This window comes from Aquarana catesbeiana, linkage group LG13 (assembly GCF_042186555.1).
Source record: "Aquarana catesbeiana isolate 2022-GZ linkage group LG13, ASM4218655v1, whole genome shotgun sequence".
NCBI lineage: Eukaryota > Metazoa > Chordata > Amphibia > Anura > Ranidae > Aquarana > Aquarana catesbeiana.
The window spans coordinates 214,916,048-214,930,781 of NC_133336.1; positions in this window are offsets into that span (position 1 = coordinate 214,916,048).

Here is a 14,734-nt window from a genome sequence, read left to right on the forward strand (position 1 = left end):
ACCTTCAATTCAGATAACTGTTGCCACCTGCTAGGAGTCGATGGTCCGTCTTTACACTGCTAGCAGACACTGAGCCACTAAGAGCAGGACATTTTGTGCCACAAACCTATACAGCACTTCCACCAAACTTATACTGCATGTTTACCAAATTCAGACTGCACTTCACCAAACCTACACCTCAAGACTTCCAACTCCTTATTACCCCTTTTTCCACCCTTCTACTGCACTGTCATCACCTCTGGACTGAATCCAAGGCACCTCTTGTTAACACTGTATGGCACCTCCCAATACTTTACTGCATGCCGGATAAAAAGACTATAATCAAGGGCTCCAACGCTTCTTGAAGGACCCCAACAATAGCTGGCAGAAGTCTAACTTTAAGGACTATTAATTTTGTAGCACATTCCCTTCCTCCTTTTTGTTATTTAAATGAGGTCAGTGCCTACCCAGTCAGTTTAGGCCTAGTATAAGGCCCCTATGATAGCCGGCAGAGGACCGACTTTAAGAACTGCCCCTCCTATTACTTTCCTAGCACATTCTCTTCGTCCCCTTCACGTTTTTGTTATTTAAACAAAAACAGTGCCTACCCAATCAGTTTAGGCCTAACATAGCCACCATTAGTGCGGGCTGGCAGTAAGGTTCCTGCACTTTGGTAGATCGGATCTTATTACTGTTTGCTGCTGCACATCAGGTGGTGTCGTTATGGTTTATGTTGATCTGGATGCCATCTACCATCCTATGTCTAATCTTTCCTGATGATCTCACGTGCTAGTTAATCTTGTATGTTGTGGAGACTGCGCTGGATTGACTGAAACGGTCGCTGATCCTGGGTGGGTGGGTGGTTTGGAAGGACTCCCTCCAGTAGGAATAAATAAATAACTAGAAATAAGGATGACAGGTTCTCTTTATGGAGAGCTCTGGGGTCAAAAAGACCCCAAATCTCTCCTTTGTGATCTTTTGCTTTAAAATAAATAAATAGAAATAAGGATGACAGGTCCTCTTTATGGAGACATCTCATGCAATATAAATAAGGGATGACAGGTCCTCTTTATGGAGATCTCATGTAATAGAAATAAGAGATGACAGGTCCTCTTTATGGAGATCTCATGTAATAGAAATAAGAGATGACAGGTCCTCTTTATGGAGATCTCATGTAATAGAAATAAGAGATGACAGGTCCTCTTTATGGAGATCATGTAATAGAAATAAGAGATGACAGGTCCTCTTTATGGAGAGATCTCATGTAATAGAAATACGAGATGACAGGTCCTCTTTATGGAGATCTCATGTAATAGAAATAAGAGACGACAGGTCCTTTTTATGGAGAGATCTCATGTAATAGAAATAAGAGATGACAGGTCCACTTTATGGAGATCTCATGCAATATAAATAAGGGATGACAGGTCCTCTTTATGGAGAGATCTCATGTAATAGAAATACGAGATGACAGGTCCTCTTTATGGAGATCTCATGTAATAGAAATAAGAGATGACAGGTCCTCTTTATGGAGATCTCATGTAATAGAAATAAGAGATGACAGGTCCTCTTTATGGAGATCTCATGTAATAGAAATAAGGGATGACAGGTCCTCTTTATGGAGAGATCATGTAATAGAAATAAGAGATGACAGGTCCTCTTTATGGAGATCTCATGTAATAGAAATAAGAGATGACAGGTCCTCTTTATGGAGATCTCATGCAATATAAATAAGGGATGACAGGTCCTCTTTATGGAGAGATCTCATGTAATAGAAATACGAGATGACAGGTCCTCTTTATGGAGAGATCATGTAATAGAAATAAGAGATGACAGGTCCTCTTTATGGAAAGGTATGGAGTCAAAAAGACCCCAAATCTCTCCTTTTTGATCTTTTGCTTTAAAAAAAATAAACAAATTGAAATAAGCATGACAGGTCCTCTTTATGGAAAGATCTGGGGTCAAAAATACCTCAAATATCTCCTTTTTGATCTTTTGCTTTAATTTTTTTTTTTAAAAAGCCTGGAAAAAGTCATACGTCACTCCAGTCCTCCAAGACCATAGAGGCTATCAAAGAGGATCTATGCAATGCAGGAAGATCATGGCTGCCCTCAAGCAAATTTCACCTAAACAGTCCAAAAAGCAAAATATAGATAGAAGAATATATATATATATATATATATATAGATAAAAAAAGAAAAAAATGTCTATTTTTTTTTTAAATGCTCATTGGACGAATGTGACAAGCCTTTGCCCAGCTGTGAAGGATTCTGATTATATTTTGCTCAATACATTGATTTCTTACGATCTCTAGCTCCATCCAGTGGCCATAAAAATATAATTTTTTTTCCTGATATACCTCAGCTTAGAAAAATACCGCCTTATGGCCACTAGATGGAGTTGAGGATCATAGAATCGTCCAATGATTTTTTTTATATATAAATAGGCACGTAAGAGTTTCTGCTTCAACAAAGTTTTGACAACAGCAAATTTGGATATTTTATTGAAAATTCTTATTGGCCCGAAATGTCGACTCACCGTTACCTCAGCTCTCCTCACCAAAACCCTTATCTATGAAACATGCCTTGGCATTGATCACTTATCATGGAGGGGCCAATGATCTGAGATCCACCATCGCTCTTCTCTCTCAGACCGTACTTATGAAACATTACTTGTTCAAAAAAGAATCACAAATTAATTTTTTTTTCGTGGCGCCACCACATCAATCATAAAACCCGACCAACAAGTTAATTAAAGGTAGATATAGTCAGTGTTAAAAAAAAAACAACATTCCTCCTCAGTGATCATCAGAAGAATCTCATCGGTATGACAAACGAGTGGTAAAAAATGTGACTATTGTCCTCAATGAGAAACAAAAAATAAATTGTGTGTTTTTTTTCAAATGACGCAATTTTTTTTTTCCCATCAAGATCCCTTCCATTACTTGTCCTTGGAAACTTGGAACAGGGGTCTCATTTTGGACAGAACCCAAAAAAGGAACCAGCACATCAAAATTGTATCCATGAAATGTTCACCAATTCAAATGTGGTCACCAATAATTATCCCCAACACACGTCCACCATAAAACTGGATCTTTTCCGGTGTTTTACAGGTTTGGGTTATGAGCTCTGACTAATGAGAAACTCATTTATAGGCGTTCTGAGTGGTTATAAAACCTGGTCAGTTCTTGAACTCGTGCGTCAATGTGGAGAGACCGAAGCCAAGGAGAGGATCTGAAGATAGAGAGATACAGATCTGAAGATCCTAGTAGGAGATCATAGATGGAGGTTATAAGTGGACATCGCAGTGCTGAGGATTGCCGGAGGAGATGATCACACTTGAAGTCAATGGCAACCATACTGGAGAATTGGTAGAGATCATAGTGCTGAATATCATAATTAGAGAGTATAGTGCTGGAGATCAAAGGTAGAGAATATTGGACATAAATCACAGTGCTGAAGAATATAGGTGTAGACCATAGGTGAGGATCCTTGATAGATTTCATAGTTAGAGACTAGGGATGAGCCGAACACCCCCCGGTTCGGTTCGCACCAGAACCTGCGAACGGACCGAAATTTTGCGCGACCATTACAACCCCATTGACGTCTATGGGACTCGAACGTTCAAAATCAAAAGTGCTAATTTTAAAGGCTAATTTGCATGGTATTGTCCTAAAAAGGGTTTGGGGACCCGGGTCCTGCCCCAGGGGACATGTATCAATGCAATAAAAAGTTTTAAAAACGGCCGTTTTTCGGGAGCAGTGATTTTAATGATGCTTAAAGTAAAAAAAAAAAAAAAGTGAAATATTCCTTTAAATATCGTACCTGGGGTGTGTCTATAGTATGCCTGTAGAGTGGCGCGTGTTTCCCGTGTTTAGAACAGTCCCTGCACAAAATGACATTTTTAAAGGAATAAAAGTCATTTAAAACTGCTTGCGGCTTTAATGTAATGTCGGGTCCTGGCAATATGGATGAAAATCAGTGAGACAAACGGCATGGGTACCCCCCAGTCCATTACCAGGCCCTTTGGGTCTTGTATGGTTATTAAGGGGAACCCCGCACCCAAATTAAAATAAGCAAAGGTGTGGGGCCACCAGGCCCTATATACTCTGAACAGCAGTATACAGGCGGTGCAAACAAGACAGGGACTGTAGGTTTGTTGTTAAGTAGAATCTGTTTGTAATTTTGAACGGGTACATTTTTAACGTGTTTAGCTCCAGCCAAAAAATCTATTTTAAGCTTTTTGGAAAACATAAGGAAGGGTTATCACCCCTGTGACATTTGTTTTGCTGTCTGTGCTCCTCTTCAGAAGATTTCACCTCACTTTCTGTCCCAATGACAAATGTTTTTTGAAAATGTGAGGTTTTTTGTGAAACAAGGATTGGTGATAAAGCATCAGTGGAGAGGAGAAATGTTTTTCCTATATTAACTCTTACAGGAGAGAATTTCCCTTCCTAGGGGTAGATTTCATCTCACTTCCTGTTGTCTCCTTCCGTTTGCAAGTAGAAGTCGTTTGTAAGTTAGATGTTTGAAAGTAGGGTCCTGCCCTATATACTCAGCAGAAATTGGATCCTTAGGTGTTGTTGTGGCCACAACACTGTAAGCCCTCACAGGGCCCTGCTGTGAAATATTAGATCAAGAATTGTAATTACACGCCCCTGTTGAACAGGTGCTGAAAAATTGGGCCTTAGGCACTGGTGCTGGTGCCACAACACTGAAACCCCTCACAGACACTCTAGTTGGAACGCAGGAACGAGCCCTGCTGCAAAGTATTGCATCAAAAATTGTAATTACACGCCCCTGTTAAACAGGGGCAGAAAAATTGGGCCTTAGCCACCGGTGGCGGCGCCCAGAACCAAAAATGTTCTTACAAGCTATCAGCGTGATCATTGAAGAGGATTGTCACTCAGCATAACAGGATAGTCACTCAGCATCAGCATAGGCAGTCTTGAAGGGATCTCACATTAAAAACAAAATTATTCAGTTACATCAGCATCAGGTGCTTGGTATCTGGTGGTGATCCAAGACTGATTCATTTTTATGAAGGTCAGTCGATCGACCAATTCGGTGGACAGGCGCATCCTGTGATCAGTTACAAAGCCTCCAGCAGCACTGAATGTGCGTTCCAAAAGAACGCTGGATGCAGGACAGGCCAGTAGCTCAGTTGCATACTTTGCAAGCTCTGGCCAGTGAGCCATCCTCAAGACCCAGTAACCCAGAGGATTTTCGGTGGGAAAGGTGTCCAAGTCAGATCTTGCCCCTAGGTATTCCTGCACCATGTGAATCAGACGCTGGCGATGATTGCTGGAACCGATCATACCTTGGGGCTGCAGACTAAAAAATTGTCTGAACGCATCGGTCAGACGGCCACCTTCTCCACTGCTCCTTCTTTGACTGACCGAAGCCTCAGCAACACGTTATCCGGGAGGACCAGTTGTCCGGGAACCTCCCAGGCTCTGGAAACGCGTTGCACAAACCTTTCTGCAAGGCTTCCCGAAGATGTTTCATCCTCTGCTCCCTCTGCGACGGCAAGATAAGGCCCGCAACATTACCCTTGTAACATGGATCAAGGAGGGTTGCCAGCCAGTATTGGTCCTTCTCCTTGATACCACGAATACGAGGATCCTTACGCAGGCTTTGCAGGATCAGGGAGGCCATGCAGCGTAGGTTTGCTGAGGCATTCGGTCCGGAGTCCTCTGGGTCACTAAGGACAACATGATCTGCAGCCACCTCCTCCCAGCCATGTACAAGTCCATGGGTTTCTTCGGACTGTAAATGATCCCTTAAAGACTGCTGTTGATGCTGAGTGCCAGGCTCCACCTCCATACTGACACAATCTTCCTCCTCCTCCTCCTCTTCCTGTGTGATCGGCGGGCACGCAGGAACACTGTCTGGATAAAGGGGGCCTTGAGAGGTAAGGAAGTCCTCCTCTTCCTCCCTCTGTTCTGCCTCAAGTGCCCTGTCCATTATTCCACGCAGCGTGTGCTCCAACAGGTGGACAAGGGGGACAGTGTCACTGATGCATGCACTGTCACTGCTCACCATCCTCGTGGCCTCCTCAAATAGTGACAGGACAGTGCATGCATCCCTGATCATGGCCCACTGGCGTGGGGTTAAAAAAAACAAGCTCCCCTGACCCTGTCCTGGTGCCATAGTCGCACGGGTACTCATTGAAGGCCCTCTGCTGTGTGTGCAGCCGCTGCAGCATGGCCAACGTTGAGTTCCACCTGGTGGACATGTCACAGATTAGGCGGTTTTTGGGCAGGTTAAACTCCTTTTGGAGGTCTGCCAGCCGAGCACTGGCATTATATGACCGGCGGAAATGCACACAGACTTTCCTGGCCTGCCTCAGGACATCCTGTAAGCCCGGGTACCTGCCCAAGAACCTCTGCACCACCAAGTTAAGGACGTGAGCCAAACAGGGCACATGGGTCATTTGTCCCTGTCGGAGGGCAGAGAGGAGGTTGGTGCCATTGTCGCAAACCATCATTCCTGGCTTAATTTGGCGTGGCGTCAACCACCTCTGAACCTGCCCCTGCAGAGCTGACAGAACCTCTGCTCCAGTGTGGCTCCTGTCCCCCAAGCACACCAGCTCAAGCACCTCATGGCATCTTTTGGCCTGCATGCTTGCATAGCACCTTGAACGCCTGCAGACCAACTTTAAGGACTGCCCCTACTATTACTTTCCTAGCACATTATCTTCATCCCCTTCATGTTTTTGTTATTTAAACAAAAACAGTGCCTACCCAGTCAGTTTGGGCCTAACATAGCCGCCATTAGTGCGGGCTGGCAGTATAGTTCCTGCAGTTTGGTAGATCGGATCTTATTACTGTTTGCTGCTGCACTTCAGGTGGCGTCGTTATGGCTTATGTTGATCTGGATGCCATCTACCATCCTATGTCTAATCTTTCCTGATGATCTCACATACTAGCTAATCTTGTATGTTGTGGAGACTGCGCTGGATTGACTGAATCGGTCAAAAAAGACCCCAAATCTCTCCTTTTTGATCTTTTGCTTTAAAAAAATTGAAATAAGAGATGACAGGTCCTCTTTATGGAGAGCTCATGTAATAGAAATAAGAGATGACAGGTCCTCTTTATGGAGATCTCATGTAATAGAAATAAGGGATGACAGGTCCTCTTTATAGAGAGATCTCATGTAATAGAAATAAGAGATGACAGGTCCTCTTTATGGAGATCTCATGTAATATAAATAAGAGATGACAGGTCCACTTTATGGAGAGATCTCATGTAATAGAAATAAGAGATGACAGGTCCTCTTTATGGAGATCTCATGTAATATAAATAAGAGATGACAGGTCCTCTTTATGGAGAGATCATGTAATAGAAATAAGAGATGACAGGTCCTCTTTATGGAGATCTCATGTAATAGAAATAAGAGATGACAGGTCCTCTTTATGGAGATCTCATGTAATAGAAATAAGAGATGACAGGTCCTCTTTATGGAAAGGTATGGGGTCAAAAAGACCCCAAATCTCTCATTTTTGATCTTTTGCTTCAAATAAATATATAAATAAATAAAAATAAGGATGACAGGTCCTCTTTCTGGATAGATCTGGTGTCAAAAAGACCCCAAATCTCTCCTTTTTGATCTTTTGCTTTAAAAAAAATAAACAAATTGAAATAAGGATGACAGGTCCTCTTTATGGAAAGATCTGGGGTCAAAAATACCTCAAATATCTCCTTTTTGATCTTTTGCTTTAATTTTTTTTTTTAAAAGCCTGGAAAAAGTCATACGTCGCTCCAGTCCTCCAATACCATAGAGGCTATCAAAGAGGATCTATGCAATGCAGGAAGACCATGGCTGCCCTCAAGCAAATTTCACCTAAACAGTCCAAAAAGCAAAATATAGATAGAAGAATATATATATTGATAAAAAAAGAAAAAAATGTCTATTTTTTTTTTTTAAATGCTCATTGGACGAATGTGACAAGCCTTTGCCCAGCTGTGAAGAATTCTGATTATATTTTGCTCAATACATTGATTTCTTACGATCTCTAGCTCCATCCAGTGGCCATAAAAATATAATTTTTTTTCCTGATATACCTCAGCTTAGAAAAATACCGCCTTATGGCCACTAGATGGAGCTGAGGATCATAGAATCGTCCAATGATTTTTTTTTTTTTTTTTTATAAATAGGCACGTAAGAGTTTCTGCTTCAACAAAGTTTTGGCAACAGCAAATTTGGATATTTTATTGAAAATTCTTATTGGCCCGAAATGTCCACTCACCGTTACCTCAGCTCTCCTCACCAAAACCCTTATCTATGAAACATGCCTTGGCATTGATCACTCATCATGGAGGGGCCAATGATCTGAGATCCACCATCGCTCTTCTCTCTCAGACCGTACTTATGAAGCATTACTTGTTCAAAAAAGAATCACAAATTAATTTTTTTTTTTCGTGGCGCCACCACATCAATCATAAAACCCGACCAACGAGTTAATTAAAGGTAGATATAGTCAGTGTTAAAAAAAAAACAACATTCCTCCTCAGTGATCATCAGAAGAATCTCATCGGTATGACAAACGAGTGGTAAAAAATGTGACTATTGTCCTCAATGAGAAACAAAAAATAAATTGTGTGTTTTTTTTCAAATGACGCAATTTTTTTTTTCCCATCAAGATCCCTTCCATTACTTGTCCTTGGAAACCTGGAACGGGGGTCTCATTTTGGACAGAACCCAAAAAAGGAACCAGCACATCAAAATTGTATCCATGAAATGTTCACCAATTCAAATGTGGTCACCAATAATTATCCCCAACACACGTCCACCATAAAACTGGATCTTTTCCGGTGTTTTACAGATTTGGGTTATGAGCTCTGACTAATGAGAAACTCATTTATAGGCGTTCTGGGTGGTTATAAAACCTGGTCAGTTCTTGAACTCGTGCGTCAATGTGGAGAGACTGAAGCCAAGGAGAGGATCTGAAGATAGAGAGAAACAGATCTGAAGATCCTAGTAGGAGATCATAGATGGAGGTTATAAGTGGACATCGCAGTGCTGAGGATTGCCGGAGGAGATGATCACACTTGAAGTCAATGGCAACCATACTGGAGAATTGGTAGAGATCATAGTGCTGAATATAATTAGAGAGTATAGTGCTGGAGATCAAAGGTAGAGAATATTGGACATAGATCACAGTGCTGAAGAATATAGGTGTAGACCATAGGTGAGGATCCTTGATAGATTTCATAGTTAGAGACTAGGGATGAGCCGAACACCCCCCGGTTCGGTTCCCACCAGAACCTGCGAACGGACCAAAATTTTGCGCGACCATTACAACCCCATTGACATCTATGGGACTCGAACGTTCAAAATCAAAAGTGCTAATTTTAAAGGCTAATTTGCATGGTATTGTCCTAAAAAGGGTTTGGGGACCTGGGTCCTGCCCCAGGGGACATGTATCAATGCAATAAAAAGTTTTTAAAACGGCCGTTTTTTCAGGAGCAGTGATTTTAATGATGCTTAAAGTAAAAAAAAAAAAAAAAGTGAAATATTCCTTTAAATATCGTACCTGGGGTGTGTCTATAGTATGCCTGTAGAGTGGCGCGTGTTTCCCGTGTTTAGAACAGTCCCTGCACAAAATGACATTTTTAAAGGAATAAAAGTCATTTAAAACTGCTTGCGGGTTTAATGTAATGTCGGGTCCTGGCAATATGGATGAAAATCAGTGAGACAAACGGCATGGGTACCCCCCAGTCCATTACCAGGCCCTTTGGGTCTTGTATGGATATTAAGGGGAACCACGCACCCAAATTAAAATAAGGAAAGGTGTGGGGCCACCAGGCCCTATATACTCTGAACAGCAGTATACAGGCGGTGCAAACAAGACACGGACTGTAGGTTTGTTGTTAAGTAGAATCTCTTTGTCATTTTGAACGGGTACATTTTTAACATGTTTAGCTCCAGCCAAAATATCTTTTTTAAGCTTTTTGGAAAACATAGGGAAGGGTTATCACCCCTGTGACATTTGTTTTGCTGTCTGTGCTCCTCTTCAGAACATTTCACCTCACTTTCTGTCCCAATGACAAATGTTTTTTGAAAATGTGAGGTTTTCTGTGAAACAAGGATTGGTGATAAAGCATCAGTGGAAAGGAGAAATGTTTTTCCCATATTAACTCTTACAGGAGAGAATTTCCCTTCCTAGGGGTAGATTTCATCTCACTTCCTGTTGTCTCCTTCCGTTTGCAAGTAGGAGTCGTTTGTAAGTTGGATGTTTGAAAGTAGGGTCCTGCCCTATATACTCTGCAGAAATGGGATCCTTAGGTGTTGTTGTGGCCACAACACTGTAAGCCCTCACAGGGCCCTGCTGTGAAATATTAGATCAAGAATTGTAATTACATGTCCCTGTTGACCAGGGGCTGAAAAATTAGGCCTTAGGCACTGGTGCTGGTGCCACAACACTGCAACCCCTCACAAACACTCTAGTTGGAACGCAGGAACGAGCCCTGCTGCAAAGTATTGCATCAAAAATTGTAATTACACGCCCCTGTTAAACAGGGACTAAAAAATTGGGCCTTAGCCACCGGTGGCGGTGCTCAGAACCAAAAAAGTTCTTACAAGCTATCAGCATGATCATTGAGGAGGAATCTCATGTAATAGAAATAAGAGATGACAGGTCCTCTTTATGGAGAGATCTCATGTAATAGAAATAAGAGATGACAGGTCCTCTTTATGGAGAGATCTCATGTAATAGAAATAAGAGATGACAGGTCCTCTTTATGGAGAGATCTCATGTAATAGAAATAAGAGATGACAGGTCCTCTTTATGGAGATCTCATGTAATAGAAATAAGAGATGACAGGTCCTCTTTATGGAGAGATCTCATGTAATAGAAATAAGAGATGACAGGTCCTCTTTATGGAGAGATCTCATGTAATAGAAATAAGAGATGACAGGTCCTCTTTCTGGAGATCTCATGTAATAGAAATAAGAGATGACAGGTCCTCTTTATGGAGATCTCATGTAATAGAAATAAGAGATGACAGGTCCTCTTTATGGAGATCTCATGTAATAGAAATAAGAGATGACAGGTCCTCTTTATGGAGATCTCATGTAATAGAAATAAGAGATGACGGGTCCTCTTTATGGGGATCTCATGTAATAGAAATAAGAGATGACAGGTCCTCTTTATGGAGATCTCATGTAATAGAAATAAGAGATGACAGGTCCTCTTTATGGAGAGATCTCATGTAATAGAAATAAGAGATGACAGGACCTCTTTATGGAGATCTCATGTAATAGAAATAAGAGATGACAGGTCCTCTTTATGGAGATCTCATGTAATAGAAATAAGAGATGACAGGTCCTCTTTATGGAGATCTCATGTAATAGAAATAAGAGATGACAGGTCCTCTTTATGGAGATCTCATGTAATAGAAATAAGAGATGACAGGTCCTCTTTATGGAGATCTCATATAACAGAAATAAGAGATGACAGGTCCTCTTTATGGAGATCTCATGTAATAGAAATAAGAGATGACAGGTCCTCTTTATGGAGATCTCATGTAATAGAAATAAGAGATGACAGGTCCTCTTTATGGAGATCTCATGTAATAGAAATAAGAGATGACAGGTCCTCTTTATGGAGAGATCTCATGTAATAGAAATAAGAGATGACAGGTCCTCTTTATGGAGATCTCATGTAATAGAAATAAGAGATGACAGGTCCTCTTTATGGAGACATCTCATGTAATAGAAATAAGAGATGACAGGTCCTCTTTATGGAGATCTCATGTAATAGAAATAAGAGATGACAGGTCCTCTTTATGAAGAGATCTCATGTAATAGAAATAAGAGATGACAGGTCCTCTTTATGAAGATCTCATGTAATAGAAATAAGAGATGACAGGTCCTCTTTATGGAGATCTCATGTAATAGAAATAAGAGATGACAGGTCCTCTTTATGGAGATCTCATGTAATAGAAATAAGAGATGACAGGTCCTCTTTATGGAGATCTCATGTAATAGAAATAAGAGATGACAGGTCCTCTTTATGGAGAGATCTCATGTAATAGAAATAAGAGATGACAGGTCCTCTTTATGGAGATCTCATGTAATAGAAATAAGAGATGACAGGTCCTCTTTATGGAGATCTCATGTAATAGAAATAAGAGATGACAGGTCCTCTTTATGGAGAGATCTCATGTAATAGAAATAAGAGATGACAGGTCCTCTTTATGGAGATCTCATGTAATAGAAATAAGAGATGACAGGTCCTCTTTATGGAGAGATCTCATGTAATAGAAATAAGAGATGACAGGTCCTCTTTATGGAGAGATCTCATGTAATAGAAATAAGAGATGACAGGTCCTCTTTATGGAGAGATCTCATGTAATAGAAATAAGAGATGACAGGTCCTCTTTATGGAGAGATCTCATGTAATAGAAATAAGAGATGACAGGTCCTCTTTATGGAGAAAACTCATGTAATAGAAATAAGAGATGACAGGTCCTCTTTATGGAGATCTCATGTAATAGAAATAAGAGATGACAGGTCCTCTTTATGGAGAGATCTCATGTAATAGAAATAAGAGATGACAGGTCCTCTTTATGGAAAGGTATGGGGTCAAAAAGACCCCAAATCTCTCATTTTTGATCTTTTGCTTCAAATAAATATATAAATAAATAAAAATAAGAGATGACAGGTCCTCTTTCTGGATAGATCTGGTGTCAAAAAGACCCCAAATCTCTCCTTTTTGATCTTTTGCTTTAAAAAAAATAAACAAATTGAAATAAGGATGACAGGTCCTCTTTATGGAAAGATCTCGGGTCAAAAATACCTCAAATATCTCCTTTTTAATCTTTTGCTTTAATTTTTTTTTTTAAAAGCCTGGAAAAAGTCATACGTCGCTCCAGTCCTCCAAGACCATAGAGGCTATCAAATAGGATCTATGCAATGCAGGAAGATCATGGCTGCCCTCAAGCAAATTTCACCTAAACAGTCCAAAAAGCAAAATATAGATAGAAGAATATATATATATATAGATAAAAAAAGAAAAAAATGTCTATTTTTTTTTTAAATGCTCATTGGACGAATGTGACAAGCCTTTGCCCAGCTGTGAAGGATTCTGATCATATTTTGCTCAATACATTGATTTCTTACGATCTCTAGCTCCATCCAGTGGCCATAAAAATATAATTTTTTTTCCTGATATACCTCAGCTTAGAAAAATACCGCCTTATGGCCACTAGATGGAGTTGAGGATCATAGAATCGTCCAATGATTTTTTTTATATATAAATAGGCACGTAAGAGTTTCTGCTTCAACAAAGTTTTGGCAACAGCAAATTTGGATATTTTATTGAAAATTCTTATTGGCCCGAAATGTCGACTCACCGTTACCTCAGCTCTCCTCACCAAAACCCTTATCTATGAAACATGCCTTGGCATTGATCACTCATCATGGAGGGGCCAATGATCTGAGATCCACCATCGCTCTTCTCTCTCAGACCGTACTTATGAAACATTACTTGTTCAAAAAAGAATCACAAATTAATTTTTTTTTCGTGGCGCCACCACATCAATCATAAAACCCGACCAACGAGTTAATTAAAGGTAGATATAGTCAGTGTTAAAAAAAAAACAACATTCCTCCTCCATGATCATCAGAAGAATCTCATCGGTATGACAAACGAGTGGTAAAAAATGTGACTATTGTCCTCAATGAGAAACAAAAAATAAATTGTGTGTTTTTTTTCAAATGACGCAATTTTTTTTTTCCCATCAAGATCCCTTCCATTACTTGTCCTTGGAAACTTGGAACGGGGGTCTCATTTTGGACAGAACCCAAAAAAGGAACCAGCACATCAAAATTGTATCCATGAAATGTTCACCAATTCAACTGTGGTCACCAATAATTATCCCCAACACACGTCCACCATAAAACTGGATCTTTTCCGGTGTTTTACAGGTTTGGGTTATGAGCTCTGACTAATGAGAAACTCATTTATAGGCGTTCTGGGTGGTTATAAAACCTGGTCAGTTCTTGAACTTGTGCGTCAATGTGGAGAGACTGAAGCCAAGGAGAGGATCTGAAGATAGAGAGAAACAGATCTGAAGATCCTAGTAGGAGATCATAGATGGAGGTTATAAGTGGACATCGCAGTGCTGAGGATTGCCGGAGGAGATGATCACACTTGAAATCAATGGCAACCATACTGGAGAATTGGTAGAGATCGTAGTGCTGAATATCATAATTAGAGAGTATAGTGCTGGAGATCAAAGGTAGGGAATATTGGACATAGATCACGGTGCTGAAGAATATAGGTGTAGACCATAGGTGAGGATCCTTGATAGATTTCATAGTTAGAGACTATAGGTAGATATCATAGTGCTGGAGAGCATAAGTAGATATTGTAGAGCTAGACATCATAGATAGAGATCATAGTGCTGGAGATCATAGGATGAGCTTTTGGCACTGTAGATCATAGGTAAAGATCGTGGACAGAGACCCCAGTGGTGGAGATCATGGACAGAGACCATAATGCTGGTGATCGTAGTAGAAATCATAGGTGGAGATCATGGACAGAGACCTTAGTGCTGGATAGATATTATAGTGCTGGAGATCATAGGTTGAGCTTATGGCACTGAAGATCATAGGTAGAAATCATGGACAGAGACCCCAGTGGTGGGGATCATGGACAGGGACCATAATGCTGGTGATCATAGGTAGAGATCATAGGTGGTGATCATGGGTAGAGTTCAAAGGTGGAGATTATGGATTGATATTATAAT